Source organism: Canis lupus, chromosome 4 (assembly GCF_048164855.1).
Source record: "Canis lupus baileyi chromosome 4, mCanLup2.hap1, whole genome shotgun sequence".
Taxonomy (NCBI): Eukaryota; Metazoa; Chordata; class Mammalia; order Carnivora; family Canidae; genus Canis; species Canis lupus.
The window spans coordinates 86929450-86957350 of record NC_132841.1 but is presented as its reverse complement, the minus strand read 5'-3'; the positions used below and the strand labels follow the sequence as shown (position 1 = coordinate 86957350).

Sequence of the window (27901 nt, the reverse complement as noted above, 5' to 3'; positions counted from 1 at the left end):
TTTATGATTTTGAAGTTGTGAAAAAATGTAGAATTCCTTCTTTGACAGTCATAGCAAAAGGCATTAGCCCAACACATTTGCATTCCAAGGAAGTTACTCAGGAGTGTCATACCTCCTGCGGCTGCAGCGTTGTACAGATTTTCTAATTGGTGCAATTAGAAACAAAAAAAAGGCAGTGTCGAGAGAAACAGAAATAGAAAGCAAGAACTATTGGTGGTTGAGGCAGAAGGCATATATTTTAAAAATTGGACTTGACAGCAATTCTTACAGCCTGCAGTAAGTATATTGGTTTAATACAAGGAAGTGATCAATTTAGTGTGAAGGAGCGAAGGACGGAGAAATAAGCGAGATGCAGAGAGGGGCAGGCCCTGTGAAAAGGAGAAGATCTCCATGCGATGATACTCTCTTGTCCCAGGTAAGGACCTGACATCGTTGGGCAACAGGTCATTAACCTCAGAACCACATTGCAATCAATGTTCATTGTGATAATATTCGTATTATTTATAATTCAAAATAGCAGCCGATCTTGAATGCTGTGTACACCACACCCTGGATAATTTTCATTCAGCTCTCAATCATCGTGCTCTGTCGGCATGATTTCATGTTAAACAATCCATTTGGGGATTGATTCGATGAGGATCCTGGCATGAGAGATCCAACTGATGTTCCAAAGCAACCTCTCACCGAGACACTATTAAGTTATATATTTTTGGCCATTTCAGTTGTGCGTGACTCCTTTAAATTTCTGGGTATGCGGTTTAGTGCCTATTTATATGGCTTTTATATGTCTATGTGTGAATGCATATATATATCTCCTTAGATGACTTTCTGCTAACTCTTGCCTGAGTTAATGGCATTCGTGCCTGCAGTGGCTGCTAAGTCATGCCTCTAGGAGATGCATGGTCTTCCTTAATGGTTCCTTTTTCCTTCTTAACCAGAGAAAATTCAGTGGGGGTGAAGTGATATAAAATTTTTTGCTAACTTTTAAGTTTGCTACTTTAATCCTGTTTTAGGATTAACATATGTTCCTGGAATTCGAAGGAAAATGAATAGCATTTAGCCTTGTCTTCTTCAGCACCAATGACTTAATAAAATCTTTTTTTTCCCTTGTAAATAGCAGAAACTAATATTTATAACTCAAAATGCTGACAGAGAATTAAGTTTATTTCTAGATTGTTCGTGAGCATAAGCAGCTGTGGTCACTGTCGAAAACAGGTTGGTCAAGGCTTGAAGTGAAATTAATCGAATGAAAAAGTTGCTTTCCACCGTGACTAAATACACGCTAGTAGGTATCAGTCAAATGATCAGTTTAAGACTTGCAAAATTGAAGTATTTCCTGGTTACCGAGAAATCGTCATAATTCTCTCAGGCCTCTATTTCTTTTTTGATAAGTCCATCTGTCTGATCTTTGTTTTCTATCTGAAGATTTGTTTTTCCAGCAGGTTCAAAAGTCATTACTTTGCCCTTTTTGAGAAGTGAATTATTTTTTAAATTTATGACAATAAACTACCACATTAACTTCTGCATAATAAAAATATCTAGAATAGTATTTGGGACCATTATTTTGAACATAAATGTTTAATTTAGGGGTTGTAATTGTTAAAGTAGAAATTTGGAGGTAAGCTTGTTCTGGATTTGGCTATATTTCTGACACCCTGAGTGTGAGGAGACTCCTTAACCATGGTTTCCAGTCAAAAACAAAACAACAACAAAAAAATTTAATAACAAAAGTGTTATAGTACCAGTTGCTTCACTTACTTGGTGTTAATTGGTTTGATTAATTAATTTTACTTCACCAACTTTTTAATTCTGCTGACACAATATACAGTTTGTATTGACATAATATAGCCACAGTCTGTTTATCCTAATTCAAGCATGCACATATGCCATTTTATCTATTTTTAATGGCCAAATAGTACGATTTATAAAATTTTAATTTTCTACTTAATACTGTCTCTGCTGAAGCTTGTGGAATCATTTGGGGACAGTTATTCTTGTTAGCTCCAAACTCATTTGAATCGAGCGACATAAATCAGTGCTCAAATTATTTCTTCTGCTTTTTAAAGTTGGCAGAGACAGTTTCTCAATCCCTGAAAGTTTCACAGGGACCTTTTCTTGGGTTGAAGGAGGCTCTGATCCTGAGATTTCCTTGCCCCAAAGCCTTTAAGGGCTTCTGGTTGCTATGGAAACAAGACATGCATTTCTCAGTCAGGCCTGCATGACCACGTTGGAGAGGAACATCTCATAGAAAGTTTGCTGCCTTGTTTCCCTAACCTGTCCATGCTCCAGGCCGATGAGAGGACTCTACGTTTTCCAGACTCGTTTCCTCTCCTCCTTAATCCAATCTCTTTGACTAGTTTGACCTAAGCTTCCAGCTCATTCAAATTCAAGATCTTGTAAGTTTTTTTCTGATCCCCACATTGAGATATAATTATATTTATCTTTGAACTTCAATAATGTGTTGATTATACTTTTGGGGATCCTTATTTTGCCTCAATTAATGATTATTTATGTACAAGCCTTTTAGCATCTTAATGACAGGAATGTGTCTTTCTTACCTTGGTCTTCCTTTTGTATCTAGCACAAATGCCTTGTACCTAATAAATGGAGAGATCCTAGACTCTGAATGCCAGGATATGTGACAGTCAGTTTCAACTTTGTAACCATGCTATAAATAGATATTGTGGGCGTAGAGGTCGGGGTGGTTGTTTTTGCTTTGAGTAGTTGTGGAGGCCACAACAAAAGATATGAGCTTTGAGCGGGGACATGACAAAGAAACACGTGTTTTGCCACTAGGAGCAAAGAAGTCGATTTTATTCCTACTAGGGATGATAACACAGATGAAGGTATAGGTGATGTTATGGATGGACAGGGGGCATCATTTTAGTTGGAAGCTAGATTTTGTGAGAAAGATGTGAACTATGGGAGGTGAGGTTGAGGTCAGCTGTGAAAGATTGTATAAGGTATGTCGCGTTTGGAATTCATCCTTTAGGCAACAGGAAGGAGATGGAGTTTTTAAAACTACGTATGTATGGAAGCAGCTTAAGTATCCCTTAATAGATGAGTAGATAAAGAAGACATGGTATAAGAGAGCAAACTGATGGTTGCCAGAGCGGAGGAGAGTGGGGTGGGGGGCAAAATGGGTGGAGGGGAGTGGGAGATGCTGAATCAGTCATGGAGATAAAAGGTAGAGCACAGGAATAGAGTCAATGGACTTGTACGAGTGTTGTGTCGTGACAGAGGGTGGCTCCATTTGTGGTGAGCACGGCATCAAACATAGACGTGCCAAGTCACTATGTTGTCCACCTGAAGCTCAGGTAACATTGTGTGTCAACTCAACTTCAGTATAAAAAAGGGAAAAAAGAAAACAAAAAGGCAAAAACAAAACAGGAAGAGAAAGAGGTGACAATGGAATATTAATCAACCATAAGAGGAATGAAATCTTGCCATTTGTGACAACATAGATAAACCTAGGGGATATTACGCTAAGTGAAATGAATCAGACAGAGAAAGACAAGTATCACATGATTTCACTTATACGTGGAACCTAAAAGAGCAAAACAAACCAAACCAACACCAAAAAGAGAAACAGACCCATAAATGTAAAGAACAAACTAGTTCTTGCAACTATATTACTAGGTGCAAGAGGGGAGGCGAGTGGGGGACAGCCAAAGGGGTGAAGAGGATTAAGGTGTACAAAGTTATAAGATAAATAAGTCACGGGGATAAAAAGTACAGGATAAGGAATACAGTCAAAAATACTGTACTAACTTTCTGATGCCAGACGAGAAGTAAACTTACTATGGTGAGTATGTTATAATGTATGTGAGTGTCAAACACTATGTTGTGCCCTTGAAACTAATTTATATTACATTCAACTATACTTCAATTAAAAAAAAAAAAAAACGTGAAAAAGGGTATGTGATGGCATCGGATTTTTTTTTGGTGAGATGTTTCCGACACAGGGAAACCAGTGTCAAGGGGGCCGGCTCCCCAGTCACAATCTATAGTTGCCAATTTGCATCCAATCTACCTACCCCGGTAACGTGAAGTGCGCAGCAGCCAATGCAATTAGAACCTGCAGTCACCGGGAAGGCCACAGCCACGGACCACCTGATTGTAGAAGACTCCCTAGAAGGGCAGAGCACACTATCGGAGTGGAGCGTGCATCGTTTGAAACTTTACATTTAATATATTACTTACATTTCTAAAATGAAGAAATACCTATATTTGCACATAATTCTGTATTTGAAAAAGGATATGAGATTTGAATTGCTCATGAAAGGGGTGGAAGGGAGTGTGCCTTCTGAAAGTCTGAGGAGGAAGCTGGCCTTAGGTCACTTTCAGAGCTCCGGGCTGAAAGCCAAAGCAAGGTCTCTTGTTCTCAGACAGCTTCCTCATCTGCGTGGGGCTAGTTCAGTGTGCTGTTTATCTAGACAATGTGAGTTTTTGGTCACATCCTGACTCTGCTGCCTTATCTGCCATCAGCCTCCGATATCACTTCTCCTTTCCTCTGTCACCATTCATCATCGCTTGGCTTTCTAGTTCCTAAAATATATGGGTCACATACATTTCCAGTGGAGTAGAACGGTCTCCTCCCCCAGAAAGAGTGATAACGTTATTCATCCTTTATGATTTATAATTTCTTTTAGCCAAGGATGCTCCCAAGAATCGCTTGACCGGTCAGTTATCGGAACGATTTTTTAACCCAGTAAAAATGAGTTGAAATGACTATTGCCACGGGGGAGACAGAAGGTGCTAGAACACCGAGTGGGGCAGTATCTTACCCAGTGTGAACTAGAGTCGGCAGCGATGGGTCCTGGGACAGTAGAAGGCCCTGGTTGGAGCTCCCAATCCTTCATCGCACCAACTACTAGCTGAATGGCCTTTAAATTCCTCTCCTTATAAGTTAAATTCCTGAAATTCCTGACTACCTATAAAATGGGTCAGTTCATGTTAATAGTAAGGAGTATTGCTCCAGGTTATAAGAGGGCTTCGTGCATGTCTTTCATGTAGCCATTAGGAAGCCCAGCTGGAGTCTGATTAACAGGGGGGAGGAAAGGATCCAATCCACCGCAGGCTCACATGGAAAGAGGTGCCATTTTGTTACTTTCTCCTTGGCACATTTTTATTTATAGCCGTACCTTCCAGTGAAAGTTTGTCCTGTCTGAACATCTACATCACTGCCAAGCAAAGGAGGCTCAGATACAGCTCCAAGCCTTTAGTTTCTATTTTTACAACAAAATCTGCCCATAGCTGCCTGTTTACATTACTCTCATCCTATCTGGGCTTGACAAATGTTGTAAATTAGGATTATAAAAAGAGAGATAAGGGGTAGGGATGGGAAGAGTGAAGTATGTCTGTGAATTCTGGGCCTCAGAAGAATTTCTGAGGGTGTGTGTTTTCAAAGACCAGAGGAATTTTCAGGACTCCAGGCCAGTATTCCAAAATGAATTTATTTTCATATGCTTTTTTAAAGTTTATTTTTTCTATGTATTGCTCCGTTTTCATTAAAATGTAAATCAGTAGATTTCTATATGCAGGGGATTATTTCATGCGACTTTTATTGACTTCATATTTCATAAGAACTTAAAAGATTTTAGTTTTATGATCATGTCCAAAAGCAACTTTTTCCTCAGTAGTAGTAGTCAGAGCCTTGATCTGTAGGAATTTGTGATTGGAGGGATATAAAAAGTTAATTCGATAGAGACACAATAACTATGCGCTCTTTCTGCTGTGCGCTAATCCTTTGGAGTCCAAGTAAATGAGGGATAGCAAAAGAAAAAAAATTGTTAGGCGGCAATTTTTACTGTGAAGGAAAATACACTCTCCTTGCTATGAACGATTCAGTTGTTACCGTGCTGAGGATCCCAGGGTAGTAATCTAGGAGGTTGGAAAGTTTTGAGTCAATAATTTTTATAATTTTTATTCCTGATTTGTTTATTTTCTTACACTGGCCAAGAAAAAAATGCATAGGTGCATGTGTGTGTGCGTGCACATGTATACCCTCCCACCATCCTAGAACACACATCCACACACACACACACACACACTCCCTATACCTAAAATCTCAAGCAGACAAATTCCATATATGTGGGAAATTTTATTGACTCATGCTTAGAGGATAGTGCCAAAAACCAGTTTCTAGGAACCAGTAGCTAGGAAACTAGAACCAGCTATTCTTGTCCTCAAAGTTATGTAACCTCAATCTCTTTCCTGGTCACCGGCTGTGAATCTATAATATTTTCTTTGATTTCCCATAGTGATTTCATATCAAAACCTCTATTTCAAATTGTTAAAAGAGGGACACCTGGGTGGCTCTGTGGTTGGGCCTCTGCCTTCAGCTCAAGGTGTCATGATCCCAGGGCCCGGGTATCGAGTCCCGCATAGGGCTCCCTGCATACAGCCTGCTTCTCCCTCTGCCTGTGTCTCTGCCTCTCTCTGTGTGGCTTTCATGAATAAATAAATAAATAAATAAATAAATATTTAAAAAACCCACAAATAAATTGTTAAAACAAATTTCCCCCTAATCCTTCCAAACTCGAGTGTGACCTATCTGGGTTCACGGCCTTACCATTCTTTGAGTTTCATTGAGGTGAAACCCTAGAGTTGAGTGCCATTTCCCCAACTTCCCCTGTAACGCTCAGATTCTTTTCACTCCCCTCTGGCACTGCTTAGTGAGTCCTTCACGCACGGTCTCCTACCTGTCTAACTAATATCTTGGTAACTGGGGCTCTAGGTGCCCCACTACAGTCTAAGTGTTTGTGTCCTCCTCAGAATTCATATGGCAGAAGCTAATTCCCAGTATATTAGGAAGTGGACCATTTGGGAGGTGATTATGGTCATGAGGGCAGAACCCTTGTACACGGGATTCACATTCTTCTAAAAGAAGCCTCTGAGAGCAACCTCACTCCTTGCACGACACAGCGAGCAGATGTCATTTATGAAGGAGGAAGCGCACTCTCACTAGACACTGAATCTGCAGGGCCTTGATCTTTGACTTCCAGCTTTCAGAATCGTGAGAAATAAATTGGTGTTGCTTATAAGCCATCCAGTCTGTGGTATTCTATTAGAGCAGCCCAAACGAAGACCGTACTTTAATTTCAATCCTCTTATTTACCAAATCATGCTCCGGTTACCTTCTCAAAACACAGCTTAGGTAAGATGAATCTCCACAAAGTCTTTAGTGTTTCTGCATTTTTTTCAGCTTTACTGAGATATTATTGACATGTAAAATATGTCAGTCTCTGGTATACGAGGTGATGACTTGATACACATACATATTATGAAATGATCGCCACGATAAGGTTAGTTTCATCCCCTCCCTCACATAATGAGCTTCCTATTCTTTCCAAAGACGTGACGTGGAATTCTGTGATTATATCCCCTCACATTTTTATCACTCCATTAGCTTCCTCTTCCAAACCTATCTCAACAGCTTTGTGGTACCTTACTTGGTCCTTTCAGTCAGAATTAATGTTAAAAAATGTGATGTATACTTGAAAAGATATCTAAAGCTACATCTGAAACAAAAAGAACAAGCTGTCTTTTTATAAAACACACACACAAAACCGCTTTTCAAGTCCTATTTTCTTTTGCCTTTTCTACTAAGAATGATCTCCATCTTGGAAAGGGTAGCATAGACAGGTTACAAGAGAAATGAAAATGAGGTACAAGACATCAACAATAGAGACCATTTAAATCCTTCTCATGAGAAGATTTTATCCCCCAGATAAGTGACTTTTGTTCTGATGAAAGAAATTAAGGCTCCATCGAGGAGCTATCGTTCAATCTTTATGTTGAGCATATGGACAGAATGATATATCTTGTAAAGACTATTTATTTATTTATTTATTTATTTATTTATTTATTTATTATTTATTTATTTATTTATTTATGAGATCGAGTGAGCATGGGAGGGGCAGAGGGAGAAGGAGAGAATCTCCAGCAGACTTCCCACTGAGCTTGGCCCAAGGTGGGGCTTGATCTCACGGCCTTGAGATCGTGACCTAAGACTTGGACACTTAACTGACTGAGCCAGTTTTATTAAAATCCTTCAGTGGTTTTCCATTGTCACATATAGCATCTTTTCCCCATCTGGCTTTTTATTTCTCTAGCCTCATCTTACGCCACTCTCCTTTTTTTAATGCCATATTAAATGTATAGGATCAAATGTATATCATAATTGCAGCAATTATGACAGCATATTTTTTATTTAGTTTATTTGTCCTCCTCCCACAAGGCTTTTACAGTAGGCATTCCTTTATCCTCTAGGCACAATGGAGACAGCACGTGTTCTGGAATGATGTAGATCTAGGCTCTGGTTCTGGCTTTTCCCCTTACTAGTGTTGGCAAAGATGATTAGCCAAGCTGGTTTTTTGGGGGAAGGAGTCAAAGAGGGACAGAACGGCTGTCCAGCCGGTGATTCAGAATATTTCCTAACCCTGTACATGTTTGGTTATGGTTATGTGATTACCGATTATGGGTTGTCATTGGAAAGGTGTATATCACTTCCTCTGAGGCTTTTAAGAAGTGAGGGTGGCTTCTCCATATTTCCTTTCCTCCTTTTGCTTGATAAAAATGATTGTGAGCCAGTAAATTGTGAAAGGCTTTGGTTTCTGAATTATTTGCACAGAGGGGAGCTGAGCTGCCTGATGGCCAGGAACCTTTCACTTTTGATAGTCATTTAGGTGAGATGTTTATTTCTTGCTTATATGTTGTTATGAATTATTGTGTGATAGTCATCTCCAAGGGTGGCCACCAGTAGTTTCTTCACTCTTGGCACACATTTGTCACTCCTTACCTCCAGAGGCAGAGCTTATTTCTCTTCTGCTTGAATCTGGCTGGCTGGCTTTGACTACTGCATGCAGTGGAAAAGATGTTCTAGCTCAGGATGCAAGAGGTCTAGTACTTTTACTTTCTGCTACTTGGGACCCAGACACCCTATCGTGAGAAGCTCATGCAGCATGGAGACTCCACGTGGAGAACTGAGGCTCTCTGGGCGATAGCTCCAGCTGACTTCCCAGGCAATAGCCAGGCCACATTTTCAGCAGGCCAAGGAGCCAGCCCGGTCATGTCTCAGACAACGGTAGCCTCAGTAATCATTATGGGAAGAGGGAGAACCTGCCAGTCAACTTAAAAATCATGAGAGAATATAAAGTGGTTTTTAATAGGCACCAAAAGGCTTTTGAGTCCTTTTTTTTTTCTTTTCTTGAGCAGTGAGCATTACTCTAAGTAGTGCAGTTGCTTTGTGACATTGGTACAGTTACCTGAGCTTCTTCCTTCAGCTCTCATTTGATGATTTAAAAACCCTACTGTATTCATACTGTTGCTGTGATTCAATAAGACAATGATGGAGAGTTCCTTATTCCGTGGGTGATGTGCGGTAGGCACTCAATTTACGCTTGTTTGAGTGAATATGAGTCTTCGGTAGCCTATAAAGATACGTTCATTTAGAAAGTAAAGGACCAGCCTCATTTGTAATCACAAAATACAAAATTCTGTGATAGAATGCATCTCAATTCTGTACTTTATTGCCTTGAAAGTAGACTCACATTTTGTGATTGCATTCTGAGTTTCTTCAGCTAGCTTCCTCTTCATCTTTGTATTCATCTCAGCATATTTTCTTCTATGAATTCCCACTTCAGTTTTATATAACACATCTATTCTTGCATCTTAGTGAGAACACTGAGAAGATATTCTCTTACTAATTTTTTCTCCTGCAGTGTTTTTTTTTTCAGATGTATTCTCCTTTTCTGTTAGGTGTAGGATTATTCACAGACCTCATACATAATTGTCCTACTTATTAATTCAACAAACATTTAGTGTGCACCTACTGTATGCTAGTCTCTAAATTAAATTTATTTTCCTTTTAGACACACCTAATTCCTACTACCTATCAGTTTGTTTTTCAGATCAGGATAAATTATAGTAAGAGTATAATTTATAACAAACTATAGCTTATGAGTCAAATCTGACTAACTGCCTGTTTTCTCCAATAAACTAATTGGAACATAGACATTCATTTTTTTTACTATTTATTCATGAGAGACACAGAGAGAGGCAGAGACACAGGCAGAGGGAGAAGCAGGCTCCTTGCAAGGAGCCCAATGGGGGACTCTATCTCAGCCACCCAGGTGGCCCAGAGTTGATCGGTTTTAACAGAAATCTTCTAACCCACAAAACCTAAAGTATTTACTATCTGAATCTTCATAAGAAAGGTTGTCTGGATGCCTGGGTGGCTCAGTGGTTGAGTGTTTGCTTTGGCTCAGGGAGTGATCCCAGGGTCCTAGGATCGAGTCCCACATTGGGCTCCCCCTCCACAGGGAGCCTACGTCTCCTTCTGCCTGTGTCTCTGCCTCTCTCTGTGTCTCTCAGGAATAAATAAATAAAATCTTTTCTTTTTTTTTTTTTTTTTAAGGAAGTTTGTCAACTCTTGGTTTGTGGCAATATGAACAGTTTGGGTTGGCATAGTTTGAAAGGTTATGACTACATGGGTGTGAGCTGCTTTGACACTGGAAAGTCTGAAACCTATGCCATGAAGTAAAGGAAAAGGTACAGGGAATTTTTAGTCTTTAAAAGAGAAGCTTTAGGGGGGCTATATAATTTAAAAATGCCAGATCTGATTGATACACATCACCTCTGCTCATAAATGGCATACCACTGGTTGATGAATACACTACGGAGATACTTACAAAGGCAACCTGGAGTTTCTATAAGGAATGGAACAGTAAATACTTTTGGACTCAGCAATTACACCAGGGAATGATTTCTAGTGAAATGCTTTCCTATGTGTAAAAAGAGGCATGGTCAAAGATGTTGATTGGGGCTTTTGTTCATAATGGCCCAAACTGGGAAACAACTGTTAGTGTTGAGGAATGATTAAAGAGCATTGAATGGGTGTACCCACTCTATACATGGTTCTTTTTTTTTTTTTATGATAGTCACAGAGAGAGAGAGAGAGAGAGAGAGAGTCAGAGACACAGGCAGAGGGAGAAGCAGGCTCCATGCACCGAGAGCCCGATGTGGGATTCGATCCCGGGTCTCCAGGATCGCGCCTGGGCCAAAGGCAGGCGCTAACCCGCTGCACCACCCAGGGATCCCTATACATGGTTCTTTAATGGAACAAATACAGCCATGAAAAAGAATGAAATAGTTTTATATTTCTTGTCAAGCTATGTTATTATTCTGCAGCAAAATATTTTATACTACGTAAATATTTTAAAAACATAAGTAAATATTTGTCTATAGAGTTAAGGCTAAATTCAACTACATGTGACAGAAAATCTCAAATTATGGTGGCTTAAGGCAGATAGAACTTACTGCTCTGTCACGTAAAGTCCAAGGTGGATTCCAGGGCTGCTGTAAAGAAAGCTCTATGGTGGGAGGGCGCCATGCTCCTATCTTGTTGCTTGCCATGGGTGACTTTCACTACTATGGCTTCTATGGTTCAGGCAGCACAATGAGGAAACTCTATAGTGTTCAAAGAGAGGGCTGACTATATGTCACTTGGGAATCTGAAGGGGTCAAAATCAAGGGTCAGGGAATTTGAAGATTGCAATCATGTGAAAGAAAGGCATATCTTGGTCATGATAGTGACTATAAGATGAAGACAAGAAGGTAATGTGTTCGATATGAAGTGTTTTTTAACAGGAGGTGGGTCACAGAATTTGGAAATCAATAAAGAAAGGCTGCTAAAGATTCTTCTCCTAAAGACATTTAAAACTAAGAGGAGAATATCAGAAATGATCTGGTTCGACTTAGTCATTTTACATCTTCTAATAGAGTCTTTTTTTTTTCTAATAGAGTCTTAAAGAGAAAAATAAAAGCTTCTATTCTAAAGCATTTTAAAGATATTAACCTTTCATGTAAAAAATCTTTAAAAATATGGTTATACCTGCATTTTTTATTTACTTATTTCTGTATTATTTCGTATATCATTATTAGTGAGGGATAAGAATCTTGCATTGGTGTTCAATGTGAACTCTGGAGTCTAATTGTGAGGGTTGGATCCCAGAATTTCTACTCAGAAAGTCTATTTCCTGCATCAGCTTAGTTATTTTTGTCTGTTTCAGTTGTTTCATGTGTAAGAAATGGACAACACATCAGAGGTTGTGACAAATGACATCATATACATACAGTGTTGGCAGTGTTTGATAATGATCACCAAATATTAGTTAAAAATGACTCATTTAGCTGAAAACATGCCTTTGTTAAAGAGAATATGATTAAATCTATGACCCAGAATAAACTATTTTATTAGTTAGAAATTCTGCAAAGAACTGAATGCTTCTGTTCTGATGGTATCTACTTTCTTCCATTGGAGGTGCGCAATGAGTTCACAGTCCTGATGACATTTTTTGGCTCTGGCCTTCATAAATCTTACATTTGGCATCATAGAAACAAACCAAGTTAGCACTGGAAGAAATCTGGGAGGCCATTTATACCATTGTCCTCGTTTTGTACATTGGGAAGTAGACACTCATGAGGCAGTTGGTATCAAAACTTGGATAAAAACATGGGTCTTTCCATTGCTTAACTTGGACTTTAAGCATTAGGTAATCGTGGCCTCAGGGAGACTAGTGAAGAATAAGATGCTTTCAACATTTTAGAGTAAAAAAAAAATAAACCTAACCTCTTATTGGAGATAAATGTTTCCACCACATTTTTAAGAGAGATTTATTTTGAATGAGAGAGAGAGAGAGAGACAGAGAGAGAGAGAGAACAGGCATATATGTGGGAGGGAGAGGCAGAGAGAGAGGGAGAGAGTATCTCAAGCAGATTCCCTGCTGAGTGCAGAGCCTGCTGCAGGGCTTGATCTGAGGACCCTGAGATCATGACCTGAGCCAAAATCAAGTGTCAGACGCTTAACCCACCGGAGCCACCCAGGTGCCCCACCCATAACATTTGTGAAGAAATTTATTTATTTATTATCTTCTCTTCTGGAACTAATTGTGGCCCCTCTCTTTTGAAGGGATAAAGTGGCCAATTGCTTATTGTTTTCTCTTTCACCTCCATCCTTTGTCCTGAGTTGTTTGCTTTGTAAAGTTGTCATTAATGGAGGATACGGGTTGTAGAATTAAGAGGGAATCATCATGGAAGGAACTGGAAATCAGTTTTAATCAGCCTGGGAAAATCAAAACACCTTTGAACTTAAAGATGTCTGAATTTTCCAGCTCGTTGATTTAATTTTAAGAAGTTTGGATAACAAAAGATAGAATATATACATAGTTCACTGCATTTAGGTAAAACAATTTTTACTTGTGTGAGATCATTTCTCTCTCACTTAAATTGTTTTTGTTTCCAGAAAACCTACACAGGAAAGAAAGCATGTGGCTATGTGGTACCATTTGAGCTAGTTGGCAAATTAACACCTGTATCTCTCAGGATGATTGTTGCAGATAATAATTTCCAGTCTAGGTAGTTAAAGCAGAAAGGAATTTACTAGAGGGTGTAGGGCTACTTATGTAATTTCCAGGAGTGCCAGATACCAAGCACATATGCGGCATCCAGACCTGGGACTCTTCCAGTGGAAATCTACTGCCACTGCTGTCCTTGCTCCTCGGCACCCACAGCACTAGGCACCGAACCTTTAAAATTCCCTGCTGCTATCCCCACAGAAGACCACGCATGGGCACACTGAGGCTCTTGGTGCTGACTTCCATCTTCCAAGTCTCAATGGCTACATCTGTGTAGTTGATGGTTCATGTGCAGAACCCGCATTTCAGGGGAAGCTATGAAAGTCTCAGGGCCTCATCTCTGCAAGGAGGTCGGCATGGGGGTGGGCTCAGCATCGTTGCAGAGGAGATAGACAGTAATCTGAATATGTCTGGGAGGGAGACAGGGCCCTAGCAATCCTCTTTACCATTTTTTCCTGAGTTGTCAGTAGGGACAAGTTTATTAGAATGTATATCATTTCCAAAGAGGAAAGTGATGGAGAAACTAAGAAAATATACTTGGTATAAAATGCACTTTGAATGGGAATAACCTACTAAATTCAGTTATGTAACTTGGCTCATATACAGACAATTCTATTTTAATTCTAGAAGGAGTATTAAGAGAAGGATTAGAATATGGGCAGTCTTCACTTTGCAGAGTTCCAATATGCATGAATATCAGTTGCCACCGTTTAGTTAGATAATGACAATATGGCTTACGTCTCGGTCACCGCAGTGTATCACCGTGTGTGGTTGCATAAAGTAGAAATTTCACGGCCAGCTCTTCACTGCACAGATCACTACATCAATCACTGATGGGTGTCCTGATCAATGACTGGTCATGTGTTTTCTTACAGAGCCTGTTGGTAACTGGCCATTGTGCATTGGCCGATTCGCACACCAGGAGCAAAGCATGCAGTTGTGTTGTTCTTTGACTTCGGTAACAAACCCACACGACATTTCACAAACACTAGATAGCAGGAAGAGGAAATTGGCCAACAAAGATGAAAGCGTAGTGGAGAAACACAAAGTGATAATATTGACAGTAAGATTCCCATGGAAAGTCACCAGCGGCTGTAGAACTGGCTGATCATGGGAACACGGGTGCGGCCACCAGTTGAGAGACCCTGGGGGTGGTGGTGAGAACAGCTTAGCGATGGAGATTTACTCACCCAAATGAGGAAAGCGGTTGAGGTGAAAAGGGTGATGTCTCAGAGGAAGTGATGCTAGCAAACTTCACGGCAGAGGAACTCTCAGAGATATCGCACGACATTGAAAATGTAAAGGAAAAATATGTTGCAAACAGATCCAAACATGAAAGGGTATGACAGTTTGCCCAAATAGGGGAAAAAAAAAAAAAAAAAACCACCTCACTCAATTATCATATTGTAAATTACATGATGAAGAAAAATCAAGAGCTGTTCAAACTATTCTTGATAAGCTCTTTTTTTAAACAAAGAAATAAACATTAGGGGCACCTGGGTGGCTCAGTGGTTGAGCATCTGCTTTCGGCTCAGGTCATGACCCTGAGGTCCTGGGATGGAGTCCCACATTGGGGTCCCTGTGGGAGCCTGCTTCTCCCTCTGTGTCTTTCATGAATAAATAAATAAAATATTTTTAAAACTAAACATTTTAATTCTCCATGTTTCTAATGTTTTAAACCACAGTGTATTAAATAAATATTAATTTTACTCTGTTATAACCAACAACAGGGAAGTTTTAATATTTTGACAAAGATTTTTGAAAGTCATGGAACAACTGCAATTCTATCCATTAATTAGTAAGATCACTTCGCGTGGTTTCACCTTGCTCAGTTGTTTACATGGTCCGTACCGCCATGCAAGAGGAGGACCTGCCTGCACCTGCAGTGAGGGTCTGCGAACATCCCATATGTCCCTATTGAAAGAAGCACTTTCCAGTTGAAAGGCTGTATGTGCCTTACCAGTTAAGACCCAATGTTAAAAGCACAGGAGTCCGTGCTTGTCCATAGGGCATTTTAACGCAGATTCGAAAAAAGAAAACTGTCCTTCTCTCTCCTGGCTATAGTGAAGGAGGGGTCCCATTAGATATGGCCCTGCTGTGCCCCGCTCAGCCTGCTGATGTGAGAGGGGCCCCGGGCTGGTTTCAGGGAATCTTAGTCCGGCTGACGGAGATAACCACATGTGTGTCTGGACCCCAGAAGCTGAGCACAGAGTTCCCACTACCAGCAGAGTGGGCAGGAAAAGCTTCAAGGTGGACGTGGGTCTCCATCAGTGTCTTGAAGGTGAGGAACCAGGGCTGGGGGTAGGGAGAGGCAAGTGGGGCCAAATTCTTAAAATGTGGGGTCAGATTCTGTCTTCACTTAAATTTTTGATATTTTATTCATTGTGAAGTGTTTACATTAATTTTGATTTTTCAAAGTAATTCATTAAAAAGTTGTTTGGTTTGATTAGTGAGTTTTTTGGTCTCTTTCCCTAAATTTGGACTACCCCGCGTACCCTTTCACATTCCCTGCCTTACAACTTTATGGGGTACTTTATGTTGCATTGCTGATCCACTATCAAAAGCAAGGGAAACAGCATGGCCAGGACTTCAGGGACTGAAGGGAGACAAGAATTGTGATTCCTTCTTTAACGTTATTTGTTGTTAGAAATTTAAAATGCCGGCAACATTCAGTTTTGGCTCCAAGTGACAGGAAAACATACTAACCTCTGAATAATCTATCAGAATGAGAACATTTGACTGTAATTTTATTTATTTAGTTATAAAATAAAATCATATAATTTTATATAAAAATATAAAATTTTATAGAAAAAATTACAGTCATTTTATGACAAGCTACATGATATTTTTGTTGTGTGTAGGGATTCAGGTCTAAGTTTACACACAGGTAGGGTTGCCTGATTTAGTGAATGAAAACAAAGAGTGTGTGATTACGTTTGAATTTTAGATACACCACAAATAATTTTAGACTAGGAGTACTCCATGAAATATTTAAGATAGACTTATTCTAAAAAAAAAGAAAAAAAGAAAAAGAAAATCACGCCTGATCTGAAATTCGAAATTACTGTCGTGAATTTTATCTGACACGTCTACACTCTGTGAGGCTGTAACTGGTTTAGAGAAGGTTAATTCCCATCTCCTTAGCTGGCATGGCCACGAAGTTTAGGTCTCAACACGTTAATGAAAATCACATGTGAATGCCTCGAATTGGAAGTGGTTTTGCAAACAGTAAATTTTTTTAAGTGCTAACTTCTATGTCTTTGAATAAAAGAGTTTCTTTTAATTGGGTATACACTTCTTTTTCTGTCCTTTTAATATTGTGCTTTCTTTCCTTCTTTGGACTTTCAGCACAACAAAATTGGGCTAACAGGGGTCAGCCTTCATCTTTTTATCTCATTCTTTTGACAGCTGACAACTGAAAAGGAAGCCACGTGAAATCAAAATATGAAATCAGGCTCCACCTCACAGCTGGGTGTTGCTTACTTCCTTGTTCATGATCCATTACAGTGCTCAATTTCAAGTAACTTTCCTCTCCTGATCCATGTAATAATTATTTTTTTAAAATTTTTATTTAAATTCCAGTTAGTTCACACACAGTGTAATATCAATCTCGGGTGTACAATACTGTGATTCAGCACTTCCATACAGCATTCAGTGCTCATCACAAGTGCCCTCCTTCGTCCCCATCGCCTATTTCACCTATCTACCCCCCTACCCCCGCCACCTCCCCTCTGGGAACCATCCGTTTGTTCTCTACAGTTAAGAATCTGTTTCTTGGTTTGCCCTCCCTCTTTTTTTTCCTTCTTTGCTCATTTATTTTGTTTCTTAAATTCCACATATGAGAAAAATTATATGGTATCCTTTTTTCTCTGACTGATTTACCTCACTCGGCATAATGTTCTCTAGACTCCACCTTGTGTTTTGAAGTCATGGTAGATTATCTAACTATCTATCACATTTCATATTTGTAGTATGATTAATTGAATGGCTAACAGCCCATCTAGCATTCATAGAGTAGTAGAGTTTGGAAAATTGGCCTGTGTTAGCTGTAGTGATTTATGGTTTTCTGTTTAGATCAGGGAATTCTTATTTTGTTACATTTTTTTCACTTGCCATTTTGTTTTTGAGATTGGTTCTTTATTTCTTTTGCTTTCAAGTTTTTCCTAATGGTACTTTACTGCCAGAGCCAACACAAAACATTATGTTACATTCAGCGAAGTCCGTTCGGGTGCCTTTCCTCCTCTTACCGTTCCTCTTGCTCTACGTTGCCAGGCACCTTTCTTAACCTGGCAGCAAATGCATACCATTTCCAGTCAACCCAGACTTGTTCTTGCTGTTTCAACAAGAACATTGGAAATACTCACTCCTTTTGTTCTGCTCATCTTCTCTGAGATTTAAATCCTAGAGAGAGAAAAACCACTTATTTTTCTGCTCCTGATGAATTCATCCCACTGCTTGGATATTATATACTTAGGGCCCATGGAGTCACGGGGTGAATCTGAGGGACCAAGAACTTGCTAGCAGTGACAGGGATAAGTGCATAATATTCAAAGACCCCTGGACCCATCAAGGATTTTGACAATAAGCTAAGCACAGTGCTAAGTGCTAAGGGTACAATTGTGCATCTTCTGTTTTTAAAGAGTTTGTGTGCTTGGGGATAGATAAGCATACATGAATAATTCTGATGATAATTTCATTTATTATTGTTATTTAATGCTAGTGTTCTGTGTAGAGAATGATGCGAGCTGAAGTGGGGTTAAAGGTGATCTTTTCGAGCAAGGTAGGAAAGAAGCTAGTGTCAGCACAAATCCGCAGTGTGGTTACAGATTCACGTAGCACTGTTAGGTGATCCTTGTCTGAATATGGACAGCAACACTGAACACCATGCACTGTGAATGTTGATTTTGAAATAAATTGGTTTTGCTACTAAATACCAGGAGGATGGGGTGAATTGAATCTCTTTTCCTTCAGATTGTGAGCAGCTAAAGATGCTTCTGTCTTCAACGGCGGCCCTTCTCAATAGTCAGGTGTGAGACATAGAGCTCCAACAAAGAGGAGGTTGGTTGTAAAATCAATTAGATCTGGCAGGAAACATTCAAGTTTGGCAGGTTTCCCAGGAGTCACACAGTTTGGGAGGCAAGCAGAAATGTCCCACCAAGCAAAACACTAAGGACCTGTCACCATTCAATTGTCTACCAGCAGCAAAAGCCAATGAGCTCTGGAAGGAGGTTGTTTCAAGTTCTTGAGCAAGAGCTATCAAATGTGAATAGTTTTATACTCTTTGAAAAACATTTTTTTCTTAGGATACTGGCAATCTTTTTAAACTTTTTTTTTTTTTTTTTTAAGCAGAGGGAAAAATGGCAGAAGAAATACAGAAATACATGGTATCTGAAGCTTTTGCAAACATAAAATATTTGATGGCATTTTCAAAAACTGAAATCTTGGGCAGTCCGGATGGCTCAGAGGTTTAGGGCCGCCTTCAGGCTGGGGTGTGATCCTAGAGACACGGGATCGAGTCCCACGTCAGGCTCCCTGCATGGAGCCTTCTTCTCCCTCTGTGTCTCTGACTCTCTCTGTGTGTCTCTCATGAATAAATAAATAAAATTTAAAAATTAAATTAAATTAAAAAAATAAAACTGAAATCTTATTTAAAGGAAAGTCTGAGCCCTGGGATATGGGCTATCATCACAAGTCCCCATAGGATACCTTAGCTCCTATTTGAACCTGACTCTGGGGTCTTAGCCTTGACAATAAACAATATCAACAATAAATCAGGCTCCATGTGGTTGCTGGTTGTTTTGTTGTTGGAGCCTGCGGAGACTCGGTTCTTCCTAATTCAATTCAATTCAATTCAATTCAATTCAATTCATTTCAATTGAATAAATGTTTGTTGATTATTCCCATATGGTATTTATAGTAATTGGGGTAGTGGGTTTTGGGGGAAAGGGGACTAATTCGGCAACCCTTACTTATTTCATATCTCTCAGGTCAGATCTATGATTTGTGCTGAGTATCAGATTCATTCTGAATCCCTGAAAATGACTATATTGAATGTGATTTATTTTGAGATACTTTAGCTTAGTCAGATGTACACAAACACATACAGAGTATCCTCTATCTCTTGGATCAATTAATTGACATTTATAGTATTCTAACCAGAAATACATACTGAAGTGGTTGATTAGCACTTGAAAAACTAAACCCTGATGTCTCCAGGGGTGGCTGAATAAAAGTGTGCCAGCGAACTTTTTTTTCTCATCAATCCTAGAAAGTCACAAAATTTTCATAGTGGATGTTGGTGAAATAATTATGCTCAAAATATTTGAATTGGCTGGAAATATTTTTTCCAGCTCTACTGAAATATAGTTGACGTATAACATTGTGTAAGTTTAAGGTGTATCATGTGTTGATTTAATATAATCATATATTGTAATGTGATTACCATTACAGAGTTAGCTAACACCGTGATGTCACATAATTACCGGTTCTCTTTTGTGGTGAGGACGTTTAAGATCACTCTCTTAGCAACTTCCAAGTATGTCATATAGTGTATCATTAACTGCCTGGTGACCACGATGCTGTGCATAGATCCCCAGAACTGATTCATTTTAGGATTGGAAATCTGTACCTTTCACCAATATCTTTGCATTCCTGCCCCCTCTCCCCCAAACCCCAGCCCAGTAATCACTATTTTACTCTTTTCCTATGAATTATCTTTTTGAGGTTCCACATATAAGGGCTATCATACAGTGTTGGTCTTTCTCTGACTTATTTCATTGAGCACAATGCCTCAAGGTTCATCGCGTTGTCACAAATGACAGGGTTTCCTTCTTTCTCATGGATGAATACTATCCCATTGTACACCTGTACCATATTGTCTTGATCCTTTCATCCATTGATGCACACTTATTTTGTATCCATATCTTGACTATTGTGAATAAATGTCGTGATAAACATAGGAATGCAGATACCTTTTCAAGATCCTGTTTTCATTTCCTTTGGATATATACCCAGGAACGGGATTGCTGAATGATATTAGATTTATTTTTAATTTTTTTGAGGAATTACCATACTGTTTTGAACGGTGGCTGCATCAGTTTACATTCCCACCAACAGTGTGTAGGATTTTCTCCACATCCTCGCCAACACTTATTATCATCCGTCTTTTGATGTCAGCCATTCTAACAGGTGTGAGATGATATATCATTGTGGTTTTGATTGGCATTTTCCTAATAGAGATATTGAGCATCTTTTCATGTTCCTGTTGGTCACTCTTTGAAGAAAAAATGTTTATTCAATTCTGCTGCCCATTTTATTTTAAGAGGGGTGGGGAGGGGCAGAGGGCATCTTAAGTTGGCCTCACTCCCAGTGTGGAGCCTGAGATGAAGTTGGGGGTGGGTGGGGCATGACGCTGGGCTAGATCTCAAGATCTAGAGATCATGATCTCATCCAAAATCAAGAGTCAGTCACTTAAACAACTGAGCCACCCAGGTCCCCCTGCCCATTTTAAAATTGCTTTTTAAAATGTTTTTTTTGCAACTGAATTGTGTTAGTTCTTTATAATTTTTGGATATTAGCCTCTTACCAAATCTATGGCTTGTAAGTATTTTGTCTCATCCTGTAGGTTGCTGTTTCATTTTATTGCTTCTTTTGCAGTACAAAAGCTTTTTAGCCTGATGTAATTCACCTTATTTATTTTTTTCTTTGTTGCTTGTTCTTTTGGTGTCATATCTAAAAATCACTGGTAAGATGAATATCAAGGAGCTGTCATCCTCTGGGTTTTCTTCTCAGAGTTTTATGATGTCAGGTCTTATGCTTAGTCCTTAGTCCATTTTGAATTCTTTTTCATGAGTGGCACAAGATAGGGTTCCACTCTTTTTTTTTGCATGTGATTGTCCAGTTCTCCCAACACCACTTTTTTGAAGAGACTATCCTTTCCCTAGTGTGTATTCTTGGCTTATTTGTCAAATATTAGTTGACTGTATATGCAGGGGTTTATTTCTTGGGTCTTAATTCTGTTCCATCGGTCCATGTGTCTATTTTTATGCCAGCACTGTATTCTTTTGATTATTATAGGTTTGGAGTATAGTTTGAAATCAGGAAATGTGCCACTTCCAGTTTTGTTCTTTTTTTCTCAGCTTGGCCTCTTCAGAGCCTTCTAGTCTTCAACACAAATTTTAGGATTTTTTTTTTTTAATTTTAGGACTTTTAAGAGTTTCTATACAAAACGCCATTGGAATTTTGATAGGAATATTATGCAGCAATGACCACCCTTGTGGTAAAGGTGTAAGATTCTAGTGAGCCTGACAGACGTGCTAAGCAGTACCGTAGGCTTAGGATTCGCATCATTTCTGTGGCAGCTGCATGCAGAGGATCTTGCAGTTCAATTCTGCTCAGGTCATTAGCCAAATCCTGCTGCCAGGATATTGTCACATCTGCTTTGAGTGAACTTATTAGACAAAGTGGGATCTGTGTGCCCTAAGGTCAGAGAGAAAAGACTTGATGTGGTTTGCAGAACAGGTATATGACTTTATGTGTGAGCAGATATCTAACTATGTTCACCTTCTCGTGCGCATGGCTGAAATTCCATCAGAGGCTTCTTTCTGAAGTAATCTTGTGACTGTGCTATTGCAGGACAGAAACACCTCTTCTGTCCTGCAATATGATGCAGCCCTCATCTACCCCTTTCTGTGGATGACCAACAATATCTTTAAAAAATCTGATATTCCTGATATTCATGAGTGACTTCTGATCCGCTCCCATCAGTGTATGCTGTGTCAACAAATATTTAATAGAGTTTTCTCCTTTCCTAGCACCGGAGGGGAAAGGACTTTGCTAATTAGGAGCATGATTGGAGAAAATGATGTATTATACCTCTAATTATTTTTCTTTACCTTTAGATGAAACTTCTAAGAGGTATTCGGCGTTTGAAGAATTTTCAAAAGAGTTTTTCTTTTTATGCTTCATCTACCATGACACCTTTTTTTCTCTGGGAGCAAAGTCAGAGAAGGGTATTTGGAAAGAAAATTCTGTTGCCATGATTAAAAGAAACATTCACAACTTTTAAAAGCAGCTATGTGTGGAAGAAGCCTGGTGCTGAGAGTGAGGTCAAGCAAGGGATGGGAACTTGATTTTCCCAAACCTGTCTGAAGGACGTGTTCAAAAATTTCTCCATGAACTTCTCGGGATCTAAACATATATAGTAGACATTTAGTTAGTGACAGCATAAAATGAGGCTTTCCAGGCTGATATGAAAATCTGAACATTTAGCTTAAAGTCCCTCTAAAATTAACACTGCAGGAATGCTAAAGATCAGATCAGAGAATCTGATCAAGAAAAATGAACTTATTAAGTAATGAAGACACTGAAGAGAGAACAGAGGAAAATCACTTGGTTGAAATACATTTGTCTTTTCAGAACGCTTGCCCTTTTGCTTCTGTTTTGAGGGGAACACTCTGAGTTTCCAGGAAACTATTGGCCTTCCTACTATCCCTTGTTCTCTGCCCTTGCTTGGGTATGTGGCTCATACTCTAATACCAGTAAAGAAACGATGACTTATTATGTGTGCTTTCATTCCTTCCAGAAAATGAATTTTATTAGCACCTACGGCTTGCACATAACACATTTGCAAGCACTTCATTTGTTGGACCCTGGTAATAAAAATGAGATTTCCTTTAACAAAATGATATCCTGACATTCATAAAAATGAAGTAGTAGGATCAGTCAGCCAGCTTAGAAGGCTGCATGCCAAAGTGATAACAGTTTAAATAACATAAAGTACAATGTCAAGGTAGTTCAAGTAATAATATGTAAATATCTACTAAAAAATAAGGAGAAAAAGACAATTCTTTTTACTGCAATGTACCATAAAGAGCCCACATTCTGTATGACTAGTTTGGATATGGCCAATGAAAACCAACAGTTGGTATAATCTAACTTGCTCTTCTTAATTTGTAACAAAATGAGAGTCAGAACAAATGATTCTACAGAAATCATAAAAGTGGGAACACTAGCCTTTGTTCTTCAAATGGTGAAAATTTAAACAAATTCAATGAGCTCAGGACAGAAGATGAGTAGGTTAATAACATATTGGTTACATAATAAATCAAGTTCAAATAAATGGATCTTATGTCTATTTTTTTCTACCTAAATTGATGTCACATTTATCTTTATGATCCTGAAACTATACCTTTAGATTGAATTTGTGGGAAATTAAAAAATATTATATATTTATTTTTATATGAAAACCTTTTATCAATTGCCTTCATTTCTATGTCATTGCTAATGAAGCATGATGGAAAGATGCTTCAAGAAATAGTGGCTTATTTATAAATGGAAGAATTTTTATCAACACCAAATGGGCAACAACTAAAGGTCAGTGGTTCAAGATAAAGCAACTCATAATTTATGGATTTTTGTAATGCCTTATGAGGAAGTTGCAATACAAACACAGATTTGTTTATTCTTTTTAGTTTCTCTTACTCATTTGCTTCTGAGTCAGCTATTGTCTTTTTAAATTCATCCTTGATGTGAAATTGCTAATTCAAAAATAATGTGATTAAAACATAATAGAAAATTATTGCCATAAATGCTCCCACAGCATGATAGTAGAAGCTCATTATAAATGATTTTTTTATCTTGTAGTTCACTATTTTCCTCTACTAATCGATATAGTTGACAGTGTTTATGTACCAACGAGTAAAAGGAAGTGATTTGAATCTGTTGAATTTTATTTTTAAAAAATATTTATTTATTTACTCATGAGAGACACAGAGAGAGAGGCAGAGACACAGGCAGAGGGAGAACCAGGCTCCTTGCGGGGAGCCCGATGTGGGACTCGATCCCAGGACCCCAGAATCATGCCCTGAGCCAAAGGCAGACACTCAACCACTGAGCCACCCAGGTGCCCCAAAACTGTTGACTTTTAGAATTAAAAAGAGGTTTACAATTCATCTAACTTCCTTACTTAATTGGTGAGGAAAATGAGTGTTGGGTATGTTAAATCATCTGCCTCTGGTGACACAGATGCCATGCTTCTATTCTATTGCTTATTTTTCTAATGTTGTGTTCAATTAGCTTATTGTATCCAGGAAACTCCAAAGTCCTTTGAATACTGTGGTCACTGGTTGTCCCCTATTCCTCCATCTGTGTGGGCATCTGTTCTACAGGGTTTATGCTTCTTCCCAGGGATCCGAATCCTTATTTCTCATCTGACTCACTATCTCTAAGCTGGCCAATCCACCGACTTACTCAAAGGACTGAGTCCTAAAACTCATGTGGCTCAGGGAAGAGCAGAAGGTTTGCAATGTCCGTGATTTCTGCTGGTACTACTAATTATTCTTGTCCCATGGCTCATGCACACATGAATATACATTAGTTCTACTGTTTAACTGCTGGAAAAATTATTAAGAAATATTCTAAATGATGTGTGTTTTAGCTAATTTCAGCAAAATGAGGCCCTTCCATATTCATTCTTAGATTAATGTATTTTTATGATCATTGAAAGAATCCAAAACATGGCATAAATTCAGAACTTAATTTTGATAAAGGCTGATCAAAAATATAATCTGAAAAATAGAATGAACTAGAAAGATTTTTTTTTAAAGATTTTACTCACCTATTTGACACAGAGAGAGAGAGAGCACCGCAGAGGGAGTGGCAGGCAGGGGGAGAGGGAGTGGCAGGCTCCCTGCAGAGCAGGGGGCCAAGGTTGGGCTCAATCCCAGGACCCTGGGATCATGACCCAAGACTAAGGCAGTCACTCAACTGACTGAGTGAGCCCAGGTGCCCCAAGGAAGATTTTTTAATTAAGGATTTTTTGGCATCAGGTGTTAAGTTTCTAATCTTTTTTCTCTTAGGAACAGGCATTCGAAAGAACAGCATGTATCAGGACATATCATATTTGCTTAGCTTTTTATTTGCAAGGAAGTAGTAATCCGAAATTATGCTCATTTAACTAAAGACAACAAGCATTGGGAACCTATTATTTTTTTTTATATTTCTTCTCTTTTTTTCCCTCTCTTTTTGGTGTGCTCTCTTTTCTAGAGTTCTATATTACAGTATTCCAGCTTCATTAAGTAGATCTACCTTAATGAGGAAGATGTAGATAAGAATGAAAAAAAAAATCCAGATTCTAAGAAATATACCAACTTGAAACTATGTTATTATTATAATGCGTTTATCCTTTGCTATTGAAACCTATTCAGTCTCTAAGATGGGATAGTGAGAGTTCCAGTAGTAAGTTCAGGTAACAAGGACCATTGTGAATTATTTGAACCCATTCGTGTCCTGCATTTTGGATACCAAGTAGTAAGAGTTTGAAAATTGAAGTATAAAAAAAAAAAAAAGAAAGAAAATTGAAGTATACCTTTCTTCTAAATGGACCCATTTTGCCAGTTTTATCTGAATCTATTCTAAATTTGGAGAGTTTTAATAGGAAATGTTACTTGTATTTTTGAGTCTGTAGGGTTAGACCATTCTGCTGTCAGGCTTCCCATGGACACTTGATGTTTTTATTGTCAGTCATTTTTTAAAAAGATTTTTATTATTATTTATTTGAGAGACAGACAGACATAGTGAGAGAGAGCACAAGTAGGGAAGAGAGGGAGAAGCAGGCTCTGTGCTCAGCCATGAACCTGATGCAGGGCTCAATCCTTGGGTCATGACCTGAGCCAAAGGCAGATCCTTAACCAACTGAGCCACCCAGGTGCACCTTGTTTTGTCAGTCATTTTGAAAGAGGGATTTGGGAGAAGGACATAAAACAGAGGTGAGGTAAAAAGCATCTCTTCACTTGGGGGTTAGGAGTGAGTCTGCGTCTAGACTCTGAAGCACGAAGACTTCTGGAGTAGATCCAGTGGAGGGACTGTTGGGTGTGTGATGGGGCAATGATATCATTGTTCAAGTGAAAGAGGCTCCCAGGTCTGTGAGCCTCTCACTCTGAACCCCATCTAGGGTCCTGACCTCCAGCATAGCCTGTTAAAATTTGTCACTTGATTTCACTTGTAAATAAAGAATGAAAAGGGAACCTGTTTCCATGTTCAGAAAGAAACCAACATGGGAAATGTCCTACTCCCAGACTAGAGACAAGGATTCCCAAAGCATTGACTGGATGTGAACAACGACCTCTGCAGACTATGATAGTGTAAGTGATATCAGCAGCGGAGGCAAAGGTCCAGCAGCAAGATAAGATGTCTGAAACAGGAACACTAATGTGAATGGTAATAACGCCGTTACTACTACTAACCCCAGCACCACCACCACTACTACCGTTATGATCACTACTACCTCTAACACATGATTAAATGCTCTGTCCCTGGCATTGCTCTAAGCACTTTTCTGAAATCACTCACTTGATCGTAATGACAACCTATGAATTGCTATTATTGTCCATATTTTGCAGATAAAAGAACTAAGAGAAGATTCAGGAAAGTCCAAGATCACACAGCTAAGAAATGTCAGAGCCAGGCTTGGAAGGTGGGTAGCCTTCTGCAGAGCTCCTGTTCCTCATAGCCATATTATTCTATACGATGATCTCACAGAGCTAGGGGATGGGTACATGAAAGCTAATATCTGGCAATAAAGCTGGTAGAGTCTTATTTAAAAAAAAAAGAAATAAAAAAAATTTTATTTGCAATATTTCCAAACAAATATAGTTTAAGATATTTGTATTATACTGTATCTTTCCTATTATAAATGTTATTAGTGTCAGTATTTAATGTCTTTAAGAAAATCTGATGTTTTTCTTTTCAGAAAGGCTTCAGGACATTTTGATCCATCTTATGGGTATAAATCTGATATGATATAGAAGGATGATGAGGAGGTTAAGCACACAGCGTTTATCTTGGATGTGGCTTCCAAATTATGTTGATGCTTACCTTGATATTTACCTGACATAGATATAGATTTTAAAGCATGGAAGAATTATTTGGCTTTTGTATGCTTTTCGTGGAGGTAAGTGCACCCGGTGAACTGTGGACTCGTTCTATCTGTATTTAGACACTTCTCTGGGAGCCCAGCCGTCGTAGTCGTGGGCATTAACATACCATCAAGGCAATTTGGGAACTAACCCTGTCCCTGGGGACGAGGATGGAGACACTGAGTTCAGGACCAAGGACAGCGGTGACACCATTGGCTTCTCAACAGCCATTAAGCGTTGGGTGAGAGGATTGAGACTTGGAAGTCAGTGTGATGCACTATCTCTCTGAGCTCCAGTCGTGGAATGCATGTACTGAGAGAAAAAATTCGGGGTTGGATTAAAACAGATTGCTTCCAGGCTAGGAATTGACTGAGCTTTACTTTCCTCTCTCTTGCTTTTCAGGGCTAAAGTAGGGAAATATTTTCATTCCTCTGTCTTCACCTTATGATGTTCCTCTTTGATTTTGGAATCACTGCTGGATGTTTTGGTGTTTGTCCTAAGGTTTCAGAAAGAAACCATAATTTTCCCACTTGAATTTCCTTTCAATTTGCCTGATTGGAATTTGAT

General features: G+C 39.0%; 1 long non-coding RNA gene across 2 annotated transcripts; it reads left to right on the top strand.

Annotated features, from left to right (window-relative positions):
- The first annotated feature begins 219 nt into the window (after window positions 1-219).
- On the top strand, window positions 220-27901 carry LOC140631642 (uncharacterized). 2 transcript variants are annotated; one of them, XR_012029175.1, is made up of 3 exons: window positions 220-415; window positions 26819-26892; window positions 27415-27901. It is a non-coding gene; the product is annotated as an uncharacterized lncRNA (long non-coding RNA). The 2 variants fall into 2 exon arrangements; XR_012029176.1 differs by lacking the exon at window positions 27415-27901 and adding an exon at window positions 27169-27369.